The sequence below is a fragment of the Acanthopagrus latus genome, chromosome 9, assembly GCF_904848185.1.
Source record: "Acanthopagrus latus isolate v.2019 chromosome 9, fAcaLat1.1, whole genome shotgun sequence".
Classification (NCBI taxonomy): Eukaryota; Metazoa; Chordata; class Actinopteri; order Spariformes; family Sparidae; genus Acanthopagrus; species Acanthopagrus latus.
The window spans coordinates 8,748,060-8,771,764 of record NC_051047.1 but is presented as its reverse complement, the minus strand read 5'-3'; positions in this window follow the sequence as shown (position 1 = coordinate 8,771,764).

The window sequence follows — 23,705 nt, the reverse complement described above, 5'->3', positions numbered from 1 at the left end:
AGGACTGAATCCATACGTCTTGGCAATGACTCAAATAACTTATTGATGAAGTTATCTGGAATGGTAAAGAAACCAGTCTTGCAGGACTCCCAGAGTCCATCAAGATTCTTTGGTTTCATCTTCCAAGCCTCCTCCTTCATCTTACCCCAGACATGCTCAATAACGTTCATGTCTGGTGACTGGGCTTGCCAGTCCTTGAGCACCTTGAACTTCTTTGCTTTCAGGAACACTGATTAGAGGCCGAAGTATGGCGCACCATCCAGCTGAAGAATTTGCCCTCTCCGGTGGTTTGGAATGTAATGGGCAGCAAGAATTTCTTGGTACTAAAGGATGTTGATGTTGCCAACAACTCTGCAGATCTCTCGCACACGCCCATACTGGATGTATCCCCAAACCACGATTTTTGCTCCACCAAACTTGACTGTTTTCTGGGTGAAGCTTGCGTCCATGCAGGTTCCAACAGGTTTTCTGCAGTATATGCGGCGATTGGGATGCAGTTCAATGGATGATTCATCAGAAAAATCAACCTTCTGTGCTGTGGGTCTTGGCAAATGCAACACAGTTCTTTTGTTGTCTTCTGTTTGATGCTGGTTTGTGAGCAGTAATTCGCCCATGGAGACCACTGCACGAGAGAATGTGACAAACTGTTCTCATAGATACAGGGGTTTCTGGTAACCAGTTCTCACGTGGCTCTGCTGCAGTTGAAAAAAGGGCTGGCCCTGGACTGCTGAAGCAACAAACACTCCTCTCGAACAGTTGTCTTACGAGGTCTGCCTGACCTGGCCTTGTCATGAATGTCACCCATTTCTTCAAATCTTTTTTCATCCTCTCCACTTGACGTTTCGATACACTGAACAAGTCTGCCACCTCAGCAGCAGACTTGGTCTTTGGGCTCTTGATGAACAGCACTTTGGTCTGTGGCTCAAACTTTGGCATGTTGTCAGAGGTTAGGTTGCACTTCACATGAAGGTCTGGTGTGCTGGGGTTCTTTTTATACACACCTGAGAATGTGTTAATTACAGTATTTGTCACAGATAGTCGGACTTGAGTTGATAATTTCAGGACCTGAGGCTTACTTGACTAACACTGACGACAGACTCGACTTGACTTTGACTTGGCATTCATAACTTAACACTTGACTTAGACTTGACACGGATGACTCAAAAGTCTTGGCTTTTTCTTTCTTTCTTTCTTTCTTTCTTTCTTTCTTTCTTTCTTTCTTCCTTGTGTGCATATTGAGACTTGTTTTTTTGATGAGTTTTGTTTTTGATACTTTGCCCTCTGCCACTCTGTGACGCGGTGCGTGCCTGGCAGGTGGCAGGCATGCCAGAGTGACACTGTGGCAGACAGGATCAGAGGCAGCATGGAGGAAGCTCCAAAAATCATCAAATTCAAAGATTATTTCATCGACAAAAGAGGAGAACAGCAGTATGCACGGTATGCAGCTCTAAAATAAGTGACACCACCATCATTTCATCTGTCACTTCAGGACCCATAAGATGACTGTGTGTCTTTGGCTAACTTTAGCTAACGCTATAATGTTTTAGGTGCTATTAACTATTTAACTTAACTGTTAAGCTTGGTGAGTGATTGTGCATTGTGAGAATACATATCGTTAATTTAAAAGACGGGGGTGGGGGCTGAATGTGGGCACATTTCTAACATTACGTGACATTAGCTAAGCTAACAGAGCTTAGCTGTGTGCTTGGTTAAAGCGCGTGTGTGTTTCAGACAGAGCATCTTCAGTGCGCACAAAGCCATTACTTTAAATGTAGGCGAGCATTATGCGCACTCACAACCCAACACAACACTGTAGTGGCACACATTCGGTGTGACACACTTGTTTTTCATGCATGTCTGCAACAGAGTTAATGTTTTTGATGTTGAAAATGAAATTTAACTTTTTCATGACCACTATGTCTACGTACTGATTTAAATGAGGAAACTGGTAGATCAGAGTTTTGTGTGATGTAACTTCTTGTGACTTGCTTGACCTTAGCCATGACTTGACTTGACGCATTTAAGTAATAGCAGTGACTTGACTTGCTGATTTTCATCTCAGTAACTTGGGACAGTAGCTTGAGACTTTAACATTAAGACTTGAGACTTGCTTATGACTTGCACGTATGTGACTTACTCCCACCCCTGCTCTATACACTTTTTCAGGGACTGTATATATATATATATATATATATATATATATATATATATATATATATATATATATATATATATATATTTTTTTTTTTTAAAACACTGAAAGAGAGAGAAATTGCTCAATAACATCTTCTCTCTCTTACCTTGGACCTCAATTATCATCTTGAGAGTTTCTAAATCTTACATTAGATAAATGGCAATTGACTCTTTCCTGTTTCCTATAATAGAAGCAGCATCCCGACACTGCAAATGAGATAGAGTTCAGACATTAGTATTCCGCTAATTTGACCCTAGGCGCCTCTATGCAATCAGATCTGAAGCCAAAGCACTTAGCCTATGCTAAGGATTAATGACGGCCATCTAAAACAATTTGGGAGCCAATCAGTTGAACTGAGGAGGGTAAATCTAATATGATAATTTATCTGCATCAACGCGACTCGCCTGGCAGGGAGGAGTATGCTAATTGCGCGACCCTTACCTAGTGACTGGATGCACACAGCTGGGTGTGCTGGCTCTAGCTCTGCTATTAAGGAACTTTGAGGGACTTTGGAGTTTGCTGAAGCGAGTTCTCCTTGGAGGGTGATGGGAAGTGAACCCCGCCGCTTCACACTGAGCTCAGCCCTGCTCCCCTCAACCCCTCCATTTCAATTTCCATAATGTGCCCGCCTCCAATGACATGACAGCAAGGCGCAAATAAGTGTCTATATTGGTATCAGATGGAGATGTAGAGGATAGGGGCTTTAATATGGTTGGAAGGCCTCCCCAAGGGACCATTTTTGCCACTACAGAACATCAGTTACACAGTTACAACAATAGTCTCTTAATTGATTCGTTTAATTAGCCGGAGATGGAGCTAGCGCTACAGCCTGTCATCCTGTATCATAGGGGGTCTCCTCGGCAGCCCGCATGGCCAGCCTCTTACCCCACACCAGTCAGACATCCATTAAAGTGTAATTATATGTAAATGAAAACTACATAAAACCCTTTCTCGAATTGACCACTGAAACAATCCTGGCTTTCAGAGCTCCTTTTTTCCCCCCTTCTCCATTTCTACTAATGAAAAGAGAGCAAAAGAGCATTTTGAAAATGCGGCAGCCAGACGTTTTTTTATACTTTACACGGACACATTTGAAATCTTTTGCCCTACTTGTGAAAGACAAGCAATTAATCTGAGCTTTTGATGGAGAGGTAACTCTGTAAATCAGCTGCCAGCTTTGTATTGTGCAGAGTAAGTGCACTTGGTCGAGTTGGGGGTATTGAAGGGAGAGTGGGGATCAGTGGGGCCTGTATGGGGGTATGTAAGAGTTTCTATTTAAACTGATGCCTCTCAACAAAAACTGCCACCCTTCCAAATCCTATGCACCCACTCCTCCTCCTTTCGCCCTGTTGTTTACCACAGGCCCAACTTCACAAGGCCTCTTGGTATGAAGTTGGAGCCACAGAGCTAAGAGCAGGGGAGTGATTACAACTTCCTTCAGTGTGAATGGTGCAGATGTCGGCCTGGCCTCAGTGAAGCAGAACAATGGCCTCAAAGGCGTCTGGACACAATGGGCCTTTCTCCTCTGCCGGAGATGTCTCTCTATAGCAGCTTGCAGCGCGGGATGCTAAGCAGGTGGCACACAGAGAGACAGAGACGGCCCCGGCCCCTTTCAAGTCCCCTCAGCTGAAAAGCATCAGTGGGTACATGTGTGGAGGAGTCGCCATGGATTGCTTCTTTGGTCAGTCTGGGCATTAGCGTCTGGAGGTGTCATTTAGCCGTGGATTAGCCAGGCTGCCTGTTCACTGGGGATTTTCCCCCATTGACGGGCCACCAAGAGAAGCTGGGATTGATGCTCTCTGGCGTCTTTCTCTCTGATCTGCCATGGCTTGGTCAAAGATTGAGAGCTCTTTCACTCTCATATGAGGAAGTTACAAAATCCCCACCACCCCCCTTGACTAATGCTCCATCACTCTCATACCTCTATTTTATCCCCTTGTACCTACATTTGTGTTACCGGTTCTTTGTACAGATGCTTATTGCTGCCATGCCATAAAAAGAAAATCTGATCAGTATCATGTTATATTGGCAAAGAGATTATTGTTATGACAGTATCTTTTCTACATTATGACAAGGTATTAAATCATGAAATACAAACTTGTCACATTATAACAAAAACTTCTTTTGTCATAACAAAATGCTTTTTTCTTGTTAAAGCATAATTCGTTTAATTTTATAACAAGTTTATGTATAACAAGACATTTTCACATAATTACACAATACAAATGTATCCACAAGAAAGGAAATTTTCTTGTTATAACATCAAAGGTCTCATAATATAACAACATATTTTCACATTATTATGAATTACAAACGTTACACATTCTAACAAAAAAGCAATTTCTGGTTTTAACAAAATACAATTTGTCTTGTCATAACATAACACCTTTTGCATTTTCCAAACCTGTCACATAAAAACAAAAAAAAACATTTCTTGTGATAAAAGTGTAGGCCTACTGTTTATGTTGTTAGATCATTAAATGTTTCAAGTTATAACAAGATATATTTACATTACGTTATAATGTGAAACACTTTATTGTGACGTTAGAATGTAAAATATTTCACCTTTAAACAAGATAGTTTGTTGTTATAACAAGGGCAGTTCTGTGTTTCTGTCTTACTAACGTCCCAATAACTTATTATAAAATGAAGATGTCGCATTATAATGTGAAAACATTTTGCTGTGACAATTGCCTTTTTACGTTATAATATTTTCTTTTCCTAAGTGGAAGCAATACAGCGCCATAATTCTATTTATCTGTATATGTGTGTCAAATAATTATTATTTATGTAATATGTTTTTCAAACAGTGAAAATAGAAAAAATTTAAATAGAAAGTGTAAACAATAAAAACAAAAACTGACACATTTATACTTTTATTTATTGGAGATGTACAAATGTATTTGCTGCACTTGAGCCTCTGCCTGATTGTGTTTACCACATCATGTGTTTGTGTACTAAAATGGAAGCACCCTGCTCTTATGGATTTGCAGATTTAATTATGACAGCACGAGTGTCCCACCGTGTGTTTACCACAAAGAGTCCCTCTCCATGGAGCTGAATAATTTGCTCTCCACTTCCCCAACTGTGTGGCATTACTGCGGTTTCCCTGGGCCCAGTGGAGAGCTGTGGGGACCAAATGAAGAAGAGTCACCTGGCGCCTCCTTCCAAGGTCTCGCAGAGTTAACATGTAATGAATAAATTAATATCTAATGAAGGAGAGAGCCGCTATTACACTCACCCCACACTCGTGCCATCAGGGAAGATAGAGGTTGAAGACACTAAACACTGCAGTGGATGCTGTGAATTGACAAACAACATCAAAAGACAGAAAGAGTGGTGCTAAATACTTTGTATGCTCTCCCACTGTGCTCATTTGAGCAGAAGTTAATGTCGTCTGTACTTTCGTTCTTTTGTCTAATTTTTATTTTCATCTGGCGAGGTTCATGCTGAAACTGCGCTTTCATCACAGTTTGGGCTGATTAACGATTTTTGACACTTGTAAGTAGTCTTTTTTATATATTTTTATTTTTTTAAGCGATTGTTTTAAAAATCGCGAGCACTGATTTCTGTTTGTTTTTCAGACTGAGCCTAGCATTAATTTGGGCGATCCTGAGGCCCTGTCTGATGAATATTCACACATATTTTTATCACTTGATGTGTTTTTTTTGTTTTGTTTTGTTTTGTTTTGGGTTTTTTTTTTGCTATTTCCTGCTTTAGGCAATTACTAAATACCACTAACCACCTCAGTATCCCCCTGTGTTACTGGCGTGTATACAATATGGTGTCTGGTGTATGATTGTGGCCAAACAATGTGCCTACAGATTTACCTTTCTTTTATCTTTTGTCATTGAGGGATTTAATGCGTCATTGGCACACGTGCAAGCCGAGCCCTGCTGGGCTGTTGCTAATGTCGAGGCCCCCTTGTGAGAGTACATTATCTCTGAGCCTTCCTATTATTCTGGAACACTATTGACTTCTAATGTGCCTATCTACACGTCCCCGGATATCTAACGTCATTATGAAGCGAACTAACAATCCATTATTCTCATCGCTTGTCATTACTGGAAGCAATACTCCATTAGTCTAAGTTCTCTTGTTTAGCTCTCTTAATTTACGTGATTGACAATTTGCTGTCCAACAAGTGCGGACGCAGTGTGTATCTGCACAAAGGCTGTGAGTCACGACATGACACATTTTCTACGCTGTTGCACAGATAGACACTCTATCCTACTGTCCGTAAGAAAACACAAAAATACAAAAAAACACCACAATCATGTTGCAGTTTTTATATTAAATGTAATAAAAGAAAGGTGTTATCTTGCAATGTTCCTTGCAATCTTTTATCCAGATCTGTGGCAAAAGTTATTGTCATCTATTCTGGGCCAAGACCCATCCTCCATTTAAGTTGTCGTCCTTCCATTTTAGAAACCTACTAAGGAAAAGGAAAAAAGGAAAAAACAAAATGCTGAAATCATAAAAAATCAGCCAGTGCAGATCCTTCTCTCCAGATTAAAACTGATTAAAACCTCCAAAACTACATAGTGCCCCTTCAGAGCGTGGTCAGATGGAACATTGGAACAGGTTTTCTCTTCCGGGTTTGCCCCTTTGTCATCGAATCATGGTCAACAGACAGTCGGCGCATCTTTTTCTTCCAATTGGCAACTTGGCGTTTGCGGTAGAGGTACTCATTGTGTGCTTCCCTTCTACACTCAGACCCTGCTTGTTGTAACAAAGGTATACATGGCAAATGTACTGTAGTCAAGAAACAAGTAGATTACTGGCTCAAAAATATACTGCAGTCAAGGACGCTCAGATTAGAAATGGAAAGTCAAAAGAACTTTCCTGAAAAAAAAAAAAACCCTACTCTTTTACTTGTGTGTTACTTGTAACTTGTTACTGCCTACATCAGCCAATGTAACAATATAACACTGTGCAGAGCTGAGAAGACCCTCTATCGATTTTTCGCACCTTATGTTATATTTGCACATCCCATCCGTTCATCACAGGTCTATTTCCTGCTCTCTCTGCTTCCATTTTTTTTTTTCCCCACAAACATCAGGCAACTGGTCCTGATGTGCCCCTTTACATGTGACTGTAATGTGTGTGTGAGTCAAAGGTCTGTACGTCCTCTCACACATTAAATGAGCCCACAGAAGCACATTCTCTTCATTAAGACGGCTGAAAATGTGTGTTCTCTTCACGTCCACACTTTTGATCTTCAGACTATGATTTCTATGTTATAGGTGTGCAGGAAAAGCGACCTGCATTTGATGTTTTGATTGTTGTGTCACAGCATTTCAGCACAGTTTCAGGCTAGAACTGCATATGAACAATGGAGAGAAAACTGTACTAGTGTTTATGAATGGAAGTGGCTTCACAGATAAGGCAAGGGGAAACGAACCAAATAGACCAATCAGTGTCTGTGTCGAATGTAAACAGCGTAGTTGGCAGAGGTGAGGCGTATTAACCTCTAGCCCGAATCAAATCTGATATTTTTAGCTCTACCGTGAGCATCCAGACTGTACTTTGATCCAGTGCCCGCGCACAAAGAGCAAATCAGTGCTGATCTGCACGTTTGCCGACTCCTCAGAGGAAATACCAGAGCTTTCTGTGGCCATAGTGCACAATAATAAATGTAGAGCGATAAAGAGAGGAGGGGACAGGCTGAGGGCAGTGCCTGGTGGCATGGATCATTTTTTTCATGCAGCTCTAATGATAACAAGTGAGTGATGACTGAACCTTCAGTGAGTCAGACGCACTCAACGGCTGTATTTAAATGAGTTGTTACTGTTGTCACATTATCCCACGGATGTTAGTCACCGAGTCTTGCAGGATTTTCTTATTCAATTTTTTTTTTTTTTATTCAGAGTTCATGAAAAGTGGCTTTTCCTGTCATTGTTGTTACTTTCCTCGTTCACCGTCGCAAGGACTTGGTTGGTTGATCGGGGGCTGGCATCAGGCAGGGCTTCACAAGTACAGTATAGTGTCAGTACAATAAAATTCAAACTGGGACAGGAAAACTAACATAGATAATTAAGCTGAGAAACATCTAAAACAGCGTGTGACTAATGAACACAGCCCAACTGTTAATTGCACCTCTGTAATTTATTAAAAACAAGGAAATATTACAATGAAAAACCCTTAATTCTAAGAAATGGAAGAAACGGTAAATGAAAGAGAAAAAAATGATTGCAATGTAATTATTTTGATTTAATTACTTGTTTTACACATAAAATGATCTAAAATCTTCTATTTCTGGGTTATGCAGTGAATCAAATCATATATCACACCACAGATGACGTATCTCTGAACCCTCTGAAATAGTGCCTGTAATAAGCCAGATAGGACTGTGATATGACACCATTTGATATAGACTTATTCCGCAGAGGCAAGCCAAAAGGGACGATTTGTAAGTGCAATTAGATTCCCTGATATTGAGTGTTAAAGTAAGCCCTTCTGCTCCACGGGAGTCGAGGAAGGCGCATGTACTGTACCTCTATCTCTGATTACACAGATAATACTCGGTTACAATGCTATCAGTGGAGAAAACACTTTTTTTTTTTTTTTCATGTATATACATATTTTTTGGAAGCATGCAAATACCTTTCAATGGAGTATGACATATTTTAGTGAGGCGTAATAAAAGAATATTCCCTCTGTCTGTAAATACGTCACCTGAGAGTCACAAATTATCTGTAAATTATGTTGAAATTCATGTATGAAATTTTTTACCTTAGGATTGCATTTTAAAAGTCTGAAAGCAGGCGTTTGTTCTTTTTCTCTTTTAACTTCTTTTTTTTTTTCTCTTTGTCCAGGGTGGCAGGTGCAGGTTCCCTCATCGTTAATCTGTAGGGTTTACGAGCAGAGCCATCAGCACCGCACCAAAAAAACAACAAAATGTGTCACCGTTCTCCCTATTCTTGTGTCGTGTTTGTGCAATGACATCACCGACCGCTGACTGATTAATTACCCCGACGGTCCATTCTTGGAGAAGAGGGCATTGTCAGGTCACGACCTTGAGGATAGAGGAAATGGTTGCGTCAAGCGGGGGGTCATCCTTCTGCTGATTCTTCGGGATAACCACCCTGTGTCACCTGTGGCCGACTTACTGTCCGTCGACCAGGCGCTGGCTGTTAAGTAACAGCGGAACAGCGAGAGGTCCCGTCCCCTGTGCTCCACAAGACAACAGCTTTGCCCAGGAGAACAATAAAACAGTGTCAGTTTCTACAGGAAAATATAGACAAAGTGAAAGAGGAAGCAATCCGTCCACAACAGGACACACGGCCGTGGAGGATAACCTGCCTTCAAAGATGCTGGGGCTGGCGAATCAGAATAGTTTAGAGGTGGCGCACTTCAAAAGCCTCGGCGCGGCTCCCTCACCGAGCCGTTTTTTCCTGCTATTCTTGTGGGCTGGTTTTGGGCTGCTATAAGTAGCCTGCATCCTGTCCCTCTGTGGTCTCAGGTGGATAGGTTTTGTTTTTGTAGCTGCGGCAAGCCCTTTAATGGCTCTCCGCGCTTCCACTGCTTCTGTTGGCAGGGCTGATTGCCTTGTTAGCGATGTGAACATATATCACGCTAGAAAGCTGCCAAATTCCAGCGTAAATCACAGTGGAGAAGCGGGGTCAGCGCACTTCTGATTAGGACAGATAATTTTATTACCTCCGCCAAGGGGGTTATGTCTGCGGTGTGGCTTGTTTGTCAGCAGGATTATGAAAAACACACAGGCCCCATTTTCATGAAACTTGGTGGAAGTGTGCAGCATGGGCTGAGGAAGAACCCCCTAAATTCATCCAAATCCAAATCACAGGACAGTTACACAAAATATATATATGTTTTCTTTTATCAGCATTGTTAGATAGGGCATTTGGCCATGGCAGAATAAATTGCACATATCTTTAAATCTAGCAGATGATAGTGAAGTTAAAAAATGCAGAAATACTGTATTATACCCCGTACTACAGTACAAGCTGTTGCAGTGGAGCACTCAGGGACAGTGGCTTCCACCCAGAACAATTACCACAGATGTAACAATCCTTTTAATGTGGTTACGGACTGTTAATTCACACATATCACACAACCAAATCTCACGGTGCTTTTTCACTGCAGGACTTTGACCTATAACAGAGCATTTTCACTTTGTGGTATTAGTACTTTAATACTTTCATGTAGTATTTACTACGACTTGTGCTTAACTACAGGACATGAATGCTTCCTCCATCACTGACTAGATGTTACAGCAGTGGTGTGGGGCTAGTTTGGTCACAGACAGTGATTCCTTTGTAGCCCTTTTTCTTCAGTTGCTTTGCAGCTATGGTTTATGATTCAGTCGACAAAACATTTCTAGTGCTTCATAGTAAAACACCGTGGCAGCGCTTCTATGAGGGCTATTTCTCCTTGTTCTCCATACATCTCGTCAAGCACGAGCAAAGTCTGTGGAAGCTTGAGATCCCAAACTGATAAGAGAATTTTTTTTTTTTTACACCCTTTTTAAGGCAAAACCGTTACTGTACAGCTGCTAAGCTGAAGTGGATGCATGACCTTGACCATGTGAAGTTAGCTTACGGCAGACACACTTTATGGTTTAGTTTTTTGAGGGTTTTCTTGTGTTTTGTTTTTTTTTTTTTTTTCATTTGTACTATATTTTTAGGTTTTAAAAGTAGATGGGTAGCAGACGAGTAGATAATGACTGCATTTTCGTTTTTGGGTGAACTTATCCTTTAAGCTTACCCTAAAAGGACGTATCAGTGAAACATGATACAGTGCTCCAGGCAGTAACGGCAAACGAAAGTAAGAAAGAGCCAATAACATTTTAATAAAGTGGATATCTGAGACTTGTGGTTTGTTAATGTCTTCAAATCCTCTTTGTCCTTGTCTGAGAAAGCATCTGTTCTACGCTTGTCCTAAGTGTCACTGTATCTGCCTTGATCCTCTTGAACCTCCTGGATAAATACAGGTTTGAAGACGTGCCAGTCTGTAACATTGGCGGACCCTTCCCTGTCCGTCTGTCTGCGTCCGGCCTCTCCTCACGCTCTCCCCCTTTTAGAGCTTTTGTGCCCTTTTGAAAACATCTCGTCCATGTTGATCAGTCGTGGTTACCTCTGCTCCTCCCACAACACTCAGGCACACATGGTCCATTGTTCGGGGTACCAAGCCTGATTAGCGTGCACTCACCGACAGGGTTTGGTAGGCAAGCTACTTTGTGGAGTAAATGACTTCTGTGGTGTAATTACGTACAGCCTGTGGTAATCTGGTGGTCTCAACTCTGGCCAGAGTGCACCTCTGCTCCCCCTGGGCCACCTGCCCCTTTGTTAGCCACCCAGGGAAGACTTGGTGACTAACAAAGTCCATAGTCCGCCATGCTCCCGTCCCCTCTCTTCCCCTCAACCTCCTATTTCCTCTTAATGGCTTTCAACTCTGTTTGGCTTTCCTCTCCACTGCCCTGAACCGTAGGTCAGCCTCCCCATTAATTACAGCTTCTGGTGATTACGGGGTGAGAGGGAAAGTGGCGGAGTTTGTCTAGCGTGTGGCGGGTCCGAACACGACAGCTTTGACTGTTTATTTAACCATGTTAGTATCTCAGGTTAAGGATGTTCATACCATTGTTTCCTTGTGACCCTTGACCTCTGCCGCCTGAAATTAATCAAGCTGCCCATGTCTGTGGGTTCAAGGTCTTTTTCTTATCAAATGCATTTTAAGATTGTTTTAATTCAGGGTTCATTTCACATGTCTCATTCTTAGCAGTATCCAGTACACAGTGTTTTTGTTTATTTTCCTTTTTTTTTTTTTTTTTTTTTACCTTAGGAGCCGAGCAGTGCCCATCCCAGAGGGAGGGAGGGTGCAGCACACCGGCAAACTCACTCACATGCTAACGGGTGCAATCACACTCTCATATCCTGATTGTGCAGTTGGTAGTGTGGACAATGAGGGCGGAGAGAGGGAAATGTGCAAGGCAGCTTTCCATTATGAGATAGTGTGTATTACTGTAATCCAGAGGGCCTCCTGCTCGCTGTGGCGTGTGCCAGACTCCTGGGTGGGCAATCTCAGAGACAGTGGGGAGGCCCAGCTTATTTCTGGGCACATTTGGCATGGCCTATATGGCTGTTACAAGAACTAGAAGTGGAACAGAAGTCATAAAAAGACGTTTTGATATTTTAAGGGGAAACTTTTTTTAAGTGCTAGAGGTGATAGGTGTGCTTTATCTGTCGGATTTTTTTTATGCCTCAGATTCTGTGGTAAATGTGAAACAAGGGCAAGGCTGTTCAACAATATAAAAACACAGTGAGATTATGGTGTAACTCTCTCTAAATCATATGTAACCATGGTAATTAATTGAAATTAAGGTCTGTGTTCAGCTGTGTTGTCACTGCAGCATCACACAGTGCTGGTTTTAAAACTAAGTGTCATATTTTGTCTTCATGAATTGAAACAATAGTATGTAATCCAAAACACAGGGGCAAACTGTAAGGCTGCCTTTATGAGAGGACCGACGCTGCCTTTGATACGGTTTGTAATTGGTCATCAGCCCCTGTCACACACTTTCTCGGGGTTCAGTTGTCAGAGACCCTCACAGTGTGCTGCCCTGAAGACCACTTGTTGGAAGCCCGCTGAGCCTCTCGGGGTCTGGAATGGCCTCAGGAGACTCTGAAAGCCTGTCAATGTTCTGCCAGAAAGCTTATCCCCGTGCTGATGGCACTAGGCTGGCACTGGAGCACCGCTCTCTGCTGAGACAGGGAGAGATGGTCGGTGTCCCACTGGAAATGTGTCTCATGCCTGTTAAGGTGTCTGCTGGAACATTGGCACAAAGCTTTTTTCGAGGGTCTTGAAATGAAAACCCGACATAACACAAAGCGTTCACACACACACACACACACACACACACACACACGGAGATGCCTTCAAATAATCACATATTTCCACAATAACAGTCTAACTTGCTCTCTGTTGATGAGATACTTGAGAGATGATAATAATTTGCTTCATTATTATGCCAGCCAAAACACAATATGTTCAAATGCAAACACTACAGAACTAGAGAACTAGTTACTTAGTTTCATTTATTATCTTATTGAAAATTACTTCTTTGTCTTTATTACACAAAAACAGCCACATTAAAACAATCACAAAAAGACACCCAACGTGTCTTTTGGGTGTGCCATATTAACATATTGATATTGGGTTATATTGAGTGTGTTCTCATTAACTACAGACAGTGATAAAAACAGGTAATGAGGAGGAAAATTGAAACACTCAAAACAACCGAACGATGGAACAGAGCCAGTATTTGTCTGTCCACTCCAAACTGTCGTAGCGTCTGCATGAAGTACAGTCAGAGTAATCTCAGATGACACCTCTTATGACAGTTGTTCATCAGTTACTGTACCAGGATATTTATATTCATTTACAACCTCAATACAGTCACCCTTGATAAATACTTTATACTATCAACACGGTCGATACGTTATGTCCCTTTGTTCTTTCTGAAATTGCATTTATCAGTATTTTAGTACTGTGCAGTCATCCTGGGCAATTCCTGCTTGTTTCCAATGTAATCCACATCGGTGTAATTATAGTAATGGATTTGTATCATTTTAAGTGTAACACTAGTGTTTTTTAAAACATCGTTAATAGGGTTTGGTTGGGTAACCCCAATACGTATCATTTCTGAATATTTGAAAAAGCTTCAATAGTAATTTTGTGCTGTACAGATGCACCAGTACAAGCTGCGTTTTTTATCTCTGCTCTCTGACAGTGAGTTGGTGCACGCATGGCTGCAGTGCCTACACAGCCCCACCTCCTGCCCAAGAGGTAAATTCATTTTGATGCTGTTGTTCTTAATCCACAGCACACAAATGTTGTCACATTCGTTCTTTAATGAGAATTTGAAATGTCCTGTCAGTTTTTCTCTGTTGACAATGCATCAAATATCAAATATTTTCATGTTATCATATCAAAGTTAGAAATAACCAAGTGAATTTCCCCGGTGCAGGATGAGTAAAGTTTTATCATATCTTTTGCTTATATATTAAGGTATATATATATATATATATATATATATATATATATAAAAGGGTTTGTAGGACAGGGAGGGTGTGAATCCCACATCAACAGGGGGCCTGATTGCCATAGTTACTGAAACAACAATGACAATCATCCCAAGGTCATAACCTTGCGTGACCTGAGTTCAGGGGGAGGTTGTCTGGGGTTTCCTGAGAATAATAAGTGGGAAATCTTCACTTCCCAGACCTCCCAGTAACCCTACAGAGTGGAGATTTACGAGGCCCAACGACGACTCCCCTGATTGGCTTTATGACAGGACTTCCACTCTGGTCTCTACCTCTGTCATTTGGAGGTCCTCAACTCTAAACATAGTCTGCTCTGTAAGGTATGATGCTCAGAGAGCAGTTTGATACAGAAGTACAGCAGCGGCAGGACTGAGTTGCTGTGAGGGCTAATTAGTGGTGAGACAGAACTTGTCAGGAATAAGTTAGCAGTAAACCTGTAAGTGTGTGTAGCATGGAGCACATGTTGCTGCTCCATTATGTAGTGGGACCCCTTTGAACTTGTAAACTGAAATATAGGATGCTCGCATGGATGAACAGCTGACTTTCACTCTAATAGACACACACATACACACTCACAGGCATGCACTGGCACTAGTGGAGACATACATGGGTCACCTGGCAGGTCATGCTCCCCCACTGGTCAGCCCTGCTGTAAGACTGCATTGATTATGTCTGTAAGCATGCAGTCAAGCATGTGCATTTTAGCATCTGCACGTACTCTTATGTGGGAACATGGTTTTGGATCAGTGTGTGTGTGTGTATGTGCGTGTGTGTGTTTCGTTTGTGTGTGTTTGTTTGTATGTGCTCTGTACTTTCATGCTCACATTCTAAAGTCATCAAGTCTACATTTTCACAGGACGTGACAGAATCACATCCTGTTAAGATTGTCAGGAGGAGTTAAGGCAGCTCAGAACAGTTCAGTATCCTCAGCCAACAAAGGCTGACTGACACCTCAGGTATCGGTAGGAATCCGATCCATGACTGGAATCAGGTGACAGCCACTTGACCCCTGACTTGCAATCTGCTCCAGTGTGTGCGGAAAATAATTAGCCAGTCGTACGTATTTTCAGACCAAATATGTCACAGAAAGACAAAGAAGGCACAGTAGCCAAACACTTAAATGCCTCTGTGAACCTCATTAACAGTCTTGTCATGTCTGGAATACAAATTAAGAACACGTCTGCTAAAAAGTTGCAACATGAACTGCAACATTTTGTTCTGCTTTGTTTTGCACTGCTTGTCAGCTCTTTGTCTTTTTGCTTGTCCAAGTTAAAAAAAAGAAATGTTTGAGGCAAAAAAATGACTAAGTAAAAGAAATTAAATAAGTGAAATCATTAATTTCCTAGAAACCGAGGTCAGCGAGCTTTCTTACAGATCGGCATCCAGCACAGATAGTGGCAAATAGCACCTGACTGGTGCCGAGGGTACAGACCTCAAAAACTCAGTTCAGTCGCCATAGTAAAATGCTGCATTTTACGTTTGTGCAACCCAATTTGTATTTGTCAAGCTTAGCATGTCCATATTTCTACAATATGTGTGATATCATGTTCACATTATATTTTTAGAGCTGACTTTCGTGTCAGGAGGAGGAGGGGATGGTGAGGCCATGCCATCTGGCCACGACGGCTGCCAAGCAAGAGACGACAGTTCAAGACGATGTTTAAACCTTCATAAGCATAAATTGACTGGATATTTTTAAGGAGGCGTCGGGAAACGTTTCTTGCTGTTTTAGAGGCAACAAAACTGGGTAAAATGATGACATATTGGGAACATTTTCAGGTGCATTGGGTGATGCAGAACCAGGTAAGTTGCAACATGACCATTTCCTAAACCTAACCTAAGAGGTTTTTGTGCCTGAACCTTACCAGACCACAAGCTCAGTGTTCTGTCACAACATAGAATTAAAAAAACAGAAACTTGAATCTAAGGAATCATAAAGGTGCTACATAAAGAAATGTCGTAGTTCAACATATCTGTGATTTACAGAAATGGACAATGCCAACATTTATTGTGGTAACTGGGTCACAAAAAACTACAGGCAATTGGCTCTAGTCCCGTGAATAAAGAAAAGCACTACCCCTCCATGGAAAGAAAAAGAAAAAGAAGTGTGATAAATTCTGTGAGTGCCAGAGATGTGACAAATGAATATTCCATGTCTTATGCTGGCCTGACAGATCTCATCTCATTTGTTCCTTATCTCTTTTGTTTTTTTCAGCGGAGTGTTTTGCAGACCACAAGTGACCCGCAAGTGCTTTAAATGAACACGGCCTGCTAATAGCTGTGAGGAGACACCCTGGGAGCCATGAAATATGTGCAGGGACCCATGACCACCGAGATAATAGCCCCGGCCCGGACCATGGATTCTCTCTGTCCACTCTCTCCCACCCAGGTTTGGAGTGGCTCATGTCTGGGACAGATGGTAAGACGAGGCCCTTGTATGTCCTGGCAGAGCAGGGGGAAGGACAATGCCTCATGGGTGATATAAGGGCAAACAAAATGTGTCATCCCACCAGTTTAATAGCTCTTCTCTTATGATTAGGCTCCTGTGGATGAGGATAAAAAGCATGCACAGCTATTGCGAGCATGCATGTTGATGTTCACTGCAGTTTTGCACATGCACGTGTGAAGAAATGGCTCCATATTATGCTTATATCTGCTCACAGCGATCATTTTTATTTATAGTACAAGACAAAAAAAGAAAAAAAAAAAAAACTCTTTCTTGACTGTGCAGGTTTAAAGTAATGGCACTAACTACAAGCTGCAGTAGGCAAGTGTATTTCCTAGCAGGGAGTTTTGTGTGTGGGAGCTTTTTGTGTTCATGTGTCGAACCACATCCAGGGCAGCAGAGAAGAGAAGATGGGGGCAGCTCTAATTAAAGCCAAAGGAAGAGTGTCATCCGCTGTGAACTCACAACTAGGGGCCACAGCAAATCAATGGACAGCCAGCGCTGCCATCATCATCAACAGCTCCCGATCAGAGCAATTGGAGGGGAACAAAAACGAATGAGAAAGACTCGACCAGGAAGCTCCTACCACCTGTGCAGAGCCAGAGAAAGCGGGGGACAGGGAGACAAACACAGAGACAAACAGACAGAGAGAACACGATTGTGACGGCATGGTCCAAACGCCAGAGATTTATCGCTTCTTAGTTTAGGGCAGGCAATTTTGTCATCATCGCCGAGGACATCTATTTTGATAAACAAAGGTGCAATTGTATGAACATTGGCTGTGAACAGACTGATCTAATGACCCTTTAAAAAAAATATAGATTTTTCTGGCGTTTGCTTGAGGATCAGACTGCTGCATACGGCGAGTGCCAATGGTAAATGTTCCTGGCAACATAAAAAGTGTTCCCCAAGAGCAGATTTAGACTATTGAACTCTGTAAGCGGTATCAGAGCTCCCCTGTCTCTGTGAACTGCGCCTCTTGGCCAGCAAGCCGAGGGAGCGCTGGATCGGATTCTTACGCAAACACAGGCACATCAACGGCATGTTCTCATGGCATTAGCATTCCAAATGTTTTTCAAGACGAATGTGAATGCGACTATTTTCGTCTCATAACCCGCTCTCTCAGATAACTCCCGGTGAATAAATGAATTCTGACAAGGGGAATCTGCATACAAAAACACAGCGGGTCTGGAGGCAGCGGCTGGTCTGCTGGTGAGGGCCTCTGAAGCGCTCTCTGAATCTCTTCATTCACTACCTCCTGCTCCTCGTGGACTTATGGTTCTTTAAATGGCCGCCTCTGTTTATCCCCTATTCACATTGGGGGCAAGTGAGGCGGTGAGGCATACAGCCACACATTAAATCCTCTGTGCCTCTGGCTGGCACCTGCATCCCTTTTTACGGGCAAAATCTCACGGAAAAACTTTGGAAATTCTTGAATTTTTGGAGATGCTCTGCAGATAAGTGAAGAGATTCATTGAAAGGGACACATTTATTAGGTCTTAGAGTGGGATCAAATTGAATGTGTTAACAAGAGGATTCTAATTGATGGACCTGCAGATGTGGCATGAACAAATTTGCAAGATGACAGCCCAGCATTCGCACTATTAAATCAATCTTAACCCTGTTCATGGGCCTAAGCCGGAAGTTAGCTCTGCTGGCAGAAGTCTCTAGTGCGCATGATCTATGGGCCGTGATAAACAGGGTATTATGCCATATCACAGATTTCTGCATAACATAACAAAATATATAACAAAGATCTAGATGTTTTGGGACATTTACATATTGCGCTTTTAAATCATCCATTCTGGTGAATGCACAAAAACCTAATCACCCCCTTAACACATGCATGCATAGTGGTTATTAGGATAATTGGCAAATACCTATTTATTAAATGTATAAGCAAATATTTCTTACATACTAATCAGTATTTTATGTGTCACAGATCCTGCATGTCTTAGCTTAAGTCTGCACAATCTGACATCTTTGCATCCTCCTATTTGTGTCCTCTTTTCTCCTCATATTGCATAAATACAGAGCTATACAGTTACATCAGAGGACATTAAAGAGGTACTATTTCTTCACTGTGCCTTAATGGTGATAGAGCACCTTCCGATCCGGAGTCAACGCAGCTGTTTCTAAAAATTTGATCAAATTTGCTTAATTTATCAGTGAACTGTTACCCGTGAAGCTACCGCAGCTTAATTCACCTCACAAAGCAAAATCATCTTTTTTGTTGTTGTTGTTGTTGTTTTGCACTCCCCTGTGTTGGTAGCCTGACTTAACTTAACTTACGGGCATGACGAAGACACAATTAACTGGAAGTTCACCTGGAGCCATCAACCTCACCTCACTCAAGTTGAGTGAATGTGTGACACTTTTACTGGGGGGGGGGACCCCTGAGAGTCGCAAAGAGGCCCAGGCTTTTAATTTCAAGCCTCTTCAGTGACCTGGGTATTTGTGCAAATGTTTTTTTGCCCACACAGGACAACATCATTTAATTAATTTTCCGTTTTTTAATTGTCCACTCTTTTCTAATCCCCAATAATCACACTAAATTATAAACACAAAGTGACTCACCGAGAACAAGCAGGATAAATGCTGCTGTCAGTCAAAACATCAAAGGTGCTCGCTCAACTTAAACCCGCTGAATGCCAAGTCTATCGTGTCCGCCGCAAAAATACCACTATTAATTTGAGCTCCATTTTCAGGCAGCATTATACATTATACATTATACAATTCAGTGCGGTGGTAATTATATGTATTAGAGGGAACACACCTGTGTGAAAGTGCACAAGAGCAAAGCACTGACTGTGTCAATAATTCCAGGGTTTCCCTGTAATGTAGCTGAGACTGAGCACGTCCTCCCTGAATCATACAGCATTTCCTGCATGAGCCAGGTCGCGCGTATGTTTTATTCATTCAGCATATACAAGGTCCAGATTATCATATTCTAAAAGTCACTCTGTCCACAGTTATTTATCATCTGCTCCTAAATATGCAGACAAACCTTACCGACATGCTTTGTTTCATTCCGTGCAAACCTTACATTAAGAGATGGCGCTGCTATTGGCACTCCTCTCGTCATCCCATGTGGCGCTGGTGGGCATATACTTTCAAAGCAGTGCCATCTCCATATGTTCACCACGATAATCTTTCATCCGCCATCCCCGACTCTGGTTCACTCCCTTCCCCTCGCCTGTGGCAACAATTTTATTTCTGCATCAATTAGCACAGTGATTAATACAACAAGCAAACAGTTTAGAGGTAATGGCACACAATTAACATCTCTCCCCATCATAAAGGGGTATGCTAAACACTCACACTCGCCACTTTCTCCGCCTGGAATGGAGAGACGTGTTCAGTGCCTAATTCGTATGCTCCGGGATGGGAAGTGGAGTGCGCTTGGCTTTGTGTTACGCCATCGCCACATTAATCTAATTATAGATAGCTGAAAATGAGTCTTGCAAATCGGGACTGTGTGTGACACCCCTACACCACCCCCACCCTACCCCACCCTCCCCACCACACCCCACCCGCATACGCACAAAAACACACACACACACACACACACACACACACACACACACACACACACACGCTCGCATTGTCCCCCAAGTAAGAGCGTGAATGAGAATGCCTTTGCTTTTCAATGCACCGCCGCCACACAAGTGCCAACCCGCCCTCCAAATGCCAACGTCGCTGGTGAAAAGGCACCATTCACCGGCTTTGTATCCAAACTTGTTAGAGACTTACTTTTACCACCTACCCCCGTCTCTTTTCCTGTTTTCTAATTACAAACCCATTGGCACGGGGAGGGTGTGCATGGGTAAATAGAGCTGTAGGGGCCTGTCATGTGTGTAGTAGTGGAGAGAGGTCCTCGCAGCGCTGAGGGATGAGATGATTTGTTGTGATTGACAGCTACCTTGAGACTGGCCTGATGGAGTTGTCAAAGCTGTATGCTAACAGCCTGTTTCCTTACCACTGCAGATGTACTCTGCTCCGCTGTACTGCACACACACGCACACACGCGCTCACGCACGCGGAGCATTTTCTAGCATTAGGCACATGATGGGAACTCAAATATTTATTAGGACAATGGTTTTTGGATGCAATATGAGAGGAGGCTGTCAGATTCCATATCAAATTTTGCTTTCGGGGGTTACTCTAGTATAAACAAACGTTTTGCACTGACAGCTTCACACTGCCACCTCTTCTATATCACAGGCTTGTTTTTTCTGCAAAGCCAAGACAGAGCTGTATTTGAGGGTGCCGTCTTGGGCTAACACCGGGTGTGTGAATACAATGGCAATCCTACATCTGGGAACTCAGTGGGAAAACTATCCCATTTCTCACTTGTGCTGTTAGAAGAGGGTGTTCATTTTTACAAGGTGGATAGTGTTACTACGAAATGAAGTTGTGCAAAATTCCCTGTGAAAATCTGGTTATGAGCGTCAGCTCTGATTTTGACTGGTACTATTCATCACATGGGTCCACTGAGAGACGGCAGAGGAGCACGTTTGTTTGTGGTGGGCTGAATCCCTTCCCACCCTTTGAACAGGAGAGTTAGAAAATTGTCATCAAAGGGAATTATAGTAAAAAAAAAATCAGAACTTACTTGCTGTTCATACAAAATTTAATTTGATGTAGACTTCTTTGTGTTTGTACAATGAACACTGAGCACAGAACACACTGGAATGTGTTTTCGTCACATGAAAGCAGATTTATGTTCATAAATTAAGGTGTATTGTTTAAATTAGGGGCAAAATGGGCATAACGGCTCCGTTATCTTTTGGCACGGTGTGCAGACGCTGTGATTTTAGTGTAAGTTGGTCTGTAACTTCAAAGAATGGAAAGGAAAGGTGTGTCACGGCTCACAGGCTCTTGTTCCGTAATAGGGGATCAGCTTCAGCGGGGTATAGAATGACCAGCCTCACTCTGCACTTGGTCAACGGATTTCTCCTCTGGCCTTGAATCTTTTTTTTTTTTTTTTTTCATTTTCTCCCTCCTTTTCCCTCACGCTTCGTTCTCCTCGCGGTTATTCATCTCGGGAACAAAAGCTAAGTGTTTTGCTGTGAGCCAGATCAAGGGCCCGGCTTCTTCCTACCAGGAAAAGGTGGAATAACAAACATGGCCGACGTTGAAATCATACCATACCTTCTGTTGGCTCCAGACTCTCACATCTGTGCCGCACCTCTCTCTGTCTCCCACACAGCTGCTGCCGAGGCTGGGGAGGCTTCAGCCCAGTGCCTCCCGGCTCCCGTCGCCTGCGAGTCCCCTGGGAAGCAGCTGACTGGCACCCAGACTGCCAACCAGATGATGGATCCTACCAGGAGAATCAGACATGACAGGGGGAGGTGAGGCTGCAGGAGTGGCCACCACTGAACCTGAGGACGAGGGGCAGATGCGGTCAACTGCCTCAGCTCTGTGTGTCTGTGTGTGTGCACACTTGTGCGTTGGCGCCTGCAAGCAGACATGTTAGCGTGTGCATGCGTCTGAATGGCCGTGTCTTGTGGGTGTTTGTTTTGGCACCAGCAATCTTTTTTTTTTTTTTTTTTTTGTTAATTTTTTTCACTCCAGTCACATTCTCCATCTGGACCTGCAGTATTTCATTAGCTGCAGGATGTAAAATTTTATTTTGAAAGCTGACAAAATATCAGCAGTGTTTGACTCTTAATGTTTGTCATGTCTGCTGTTGGACCTCCCAAAAATTGTGACAGGTGCCAAATGACACATGTTGGGGTTGAGCATAATAAATCAAGATGAAAAGAGATGAGTTGCTGAACAGAAGTGGAATAAATACAATTTTCAGATGCGATGTATCAGATTTTGACCCTTTACCTCCATTCGCATTTGCAGTAACGAGGTGACAACAGGTGAGTCCATAATATCTCTCATTTGTAGGTCTCAGTTATTTATTGAAAAAAAAAGAAAAGAAAAGAAAAAAAAAACATGTTTAAACATTTTACTGGGCTCAGCATATTGTTTTGTCATTTCTGGCATGACCAGCTTGATCTTGTGATACCAGCTGGATGAAAGCTTCATTCTTGCCCTGCGGCGTCCTGCTGTGCCATTGCCTCAACCAGACACTGTGATGGTAAGTGACTGCTGTAATTGTTCTGCTCCCAGCTCGAACACTTCAGCCAACCAACTGGCTCCTTCCTCCCGGTCGTGCCACATTGCCCTCATGGGCCGTCTTGGCATGGACCCACGGCCCCCCAACACTGAGATTTAATGCGAGTTTACAGTCGGATGTTGATGTGGAATTTCTTGCACATGAGTGCCCGTCGATGTTTTTTTTGTTTTTTGCACTTACCAAGAACTGGTGTCAGTACTCTCAAGACACTGGGGGATTTAATCAGAAATCTGTTGCCAAGGTGTCTGATACTGTAAATAGATTATAGTGTTTTTGCATTTCCAAAATTTGGCTCAAAAAATGCTTTCCACTTATCTTTTGTGGTATCCAGACGTGCACGGTAAGGCTTCGGCTGAGACGCCAGTACAATGGAGGTGAAAAATGTTTGTTCATGGCGCTCACAATTTTAAAAAAAACTATACCAAAAATAAAGCTATTTGTTTCTTTGTTTGTTTGTTTTTTAATGTGTACAAGAAAAGTAAAAAAAAAATGCAGTGTATAATACATATGCAAATAAACCAGAACTACATGCCTGGTTAAAAGAGAAAATGAAAAATTAAACATCGTAAAAGATATGTGGTTTTGCACGTGATTACAGCAAACTCGTCCTTTGAATATGTTTTTCATCGTCCTTGTTTTGTAAAACGGCAAAAAAAAAAAAAAAAAGCCCCCCCCACAAAAAAAAAATCAAATATGGTGGCAGGCATCCTACGCAAGTATCTGTGTCACTATCTGAGTGTTTACTGAGCAGCCGGCGTGTTTTCTTCATCGTCATCTCTCTAATGCATGCACTCAAATGCTCTCGTTGCCTCATGTAGCCCCGCCGACTGCACCAGCACCGGATCACGCGCACACACACACACACAC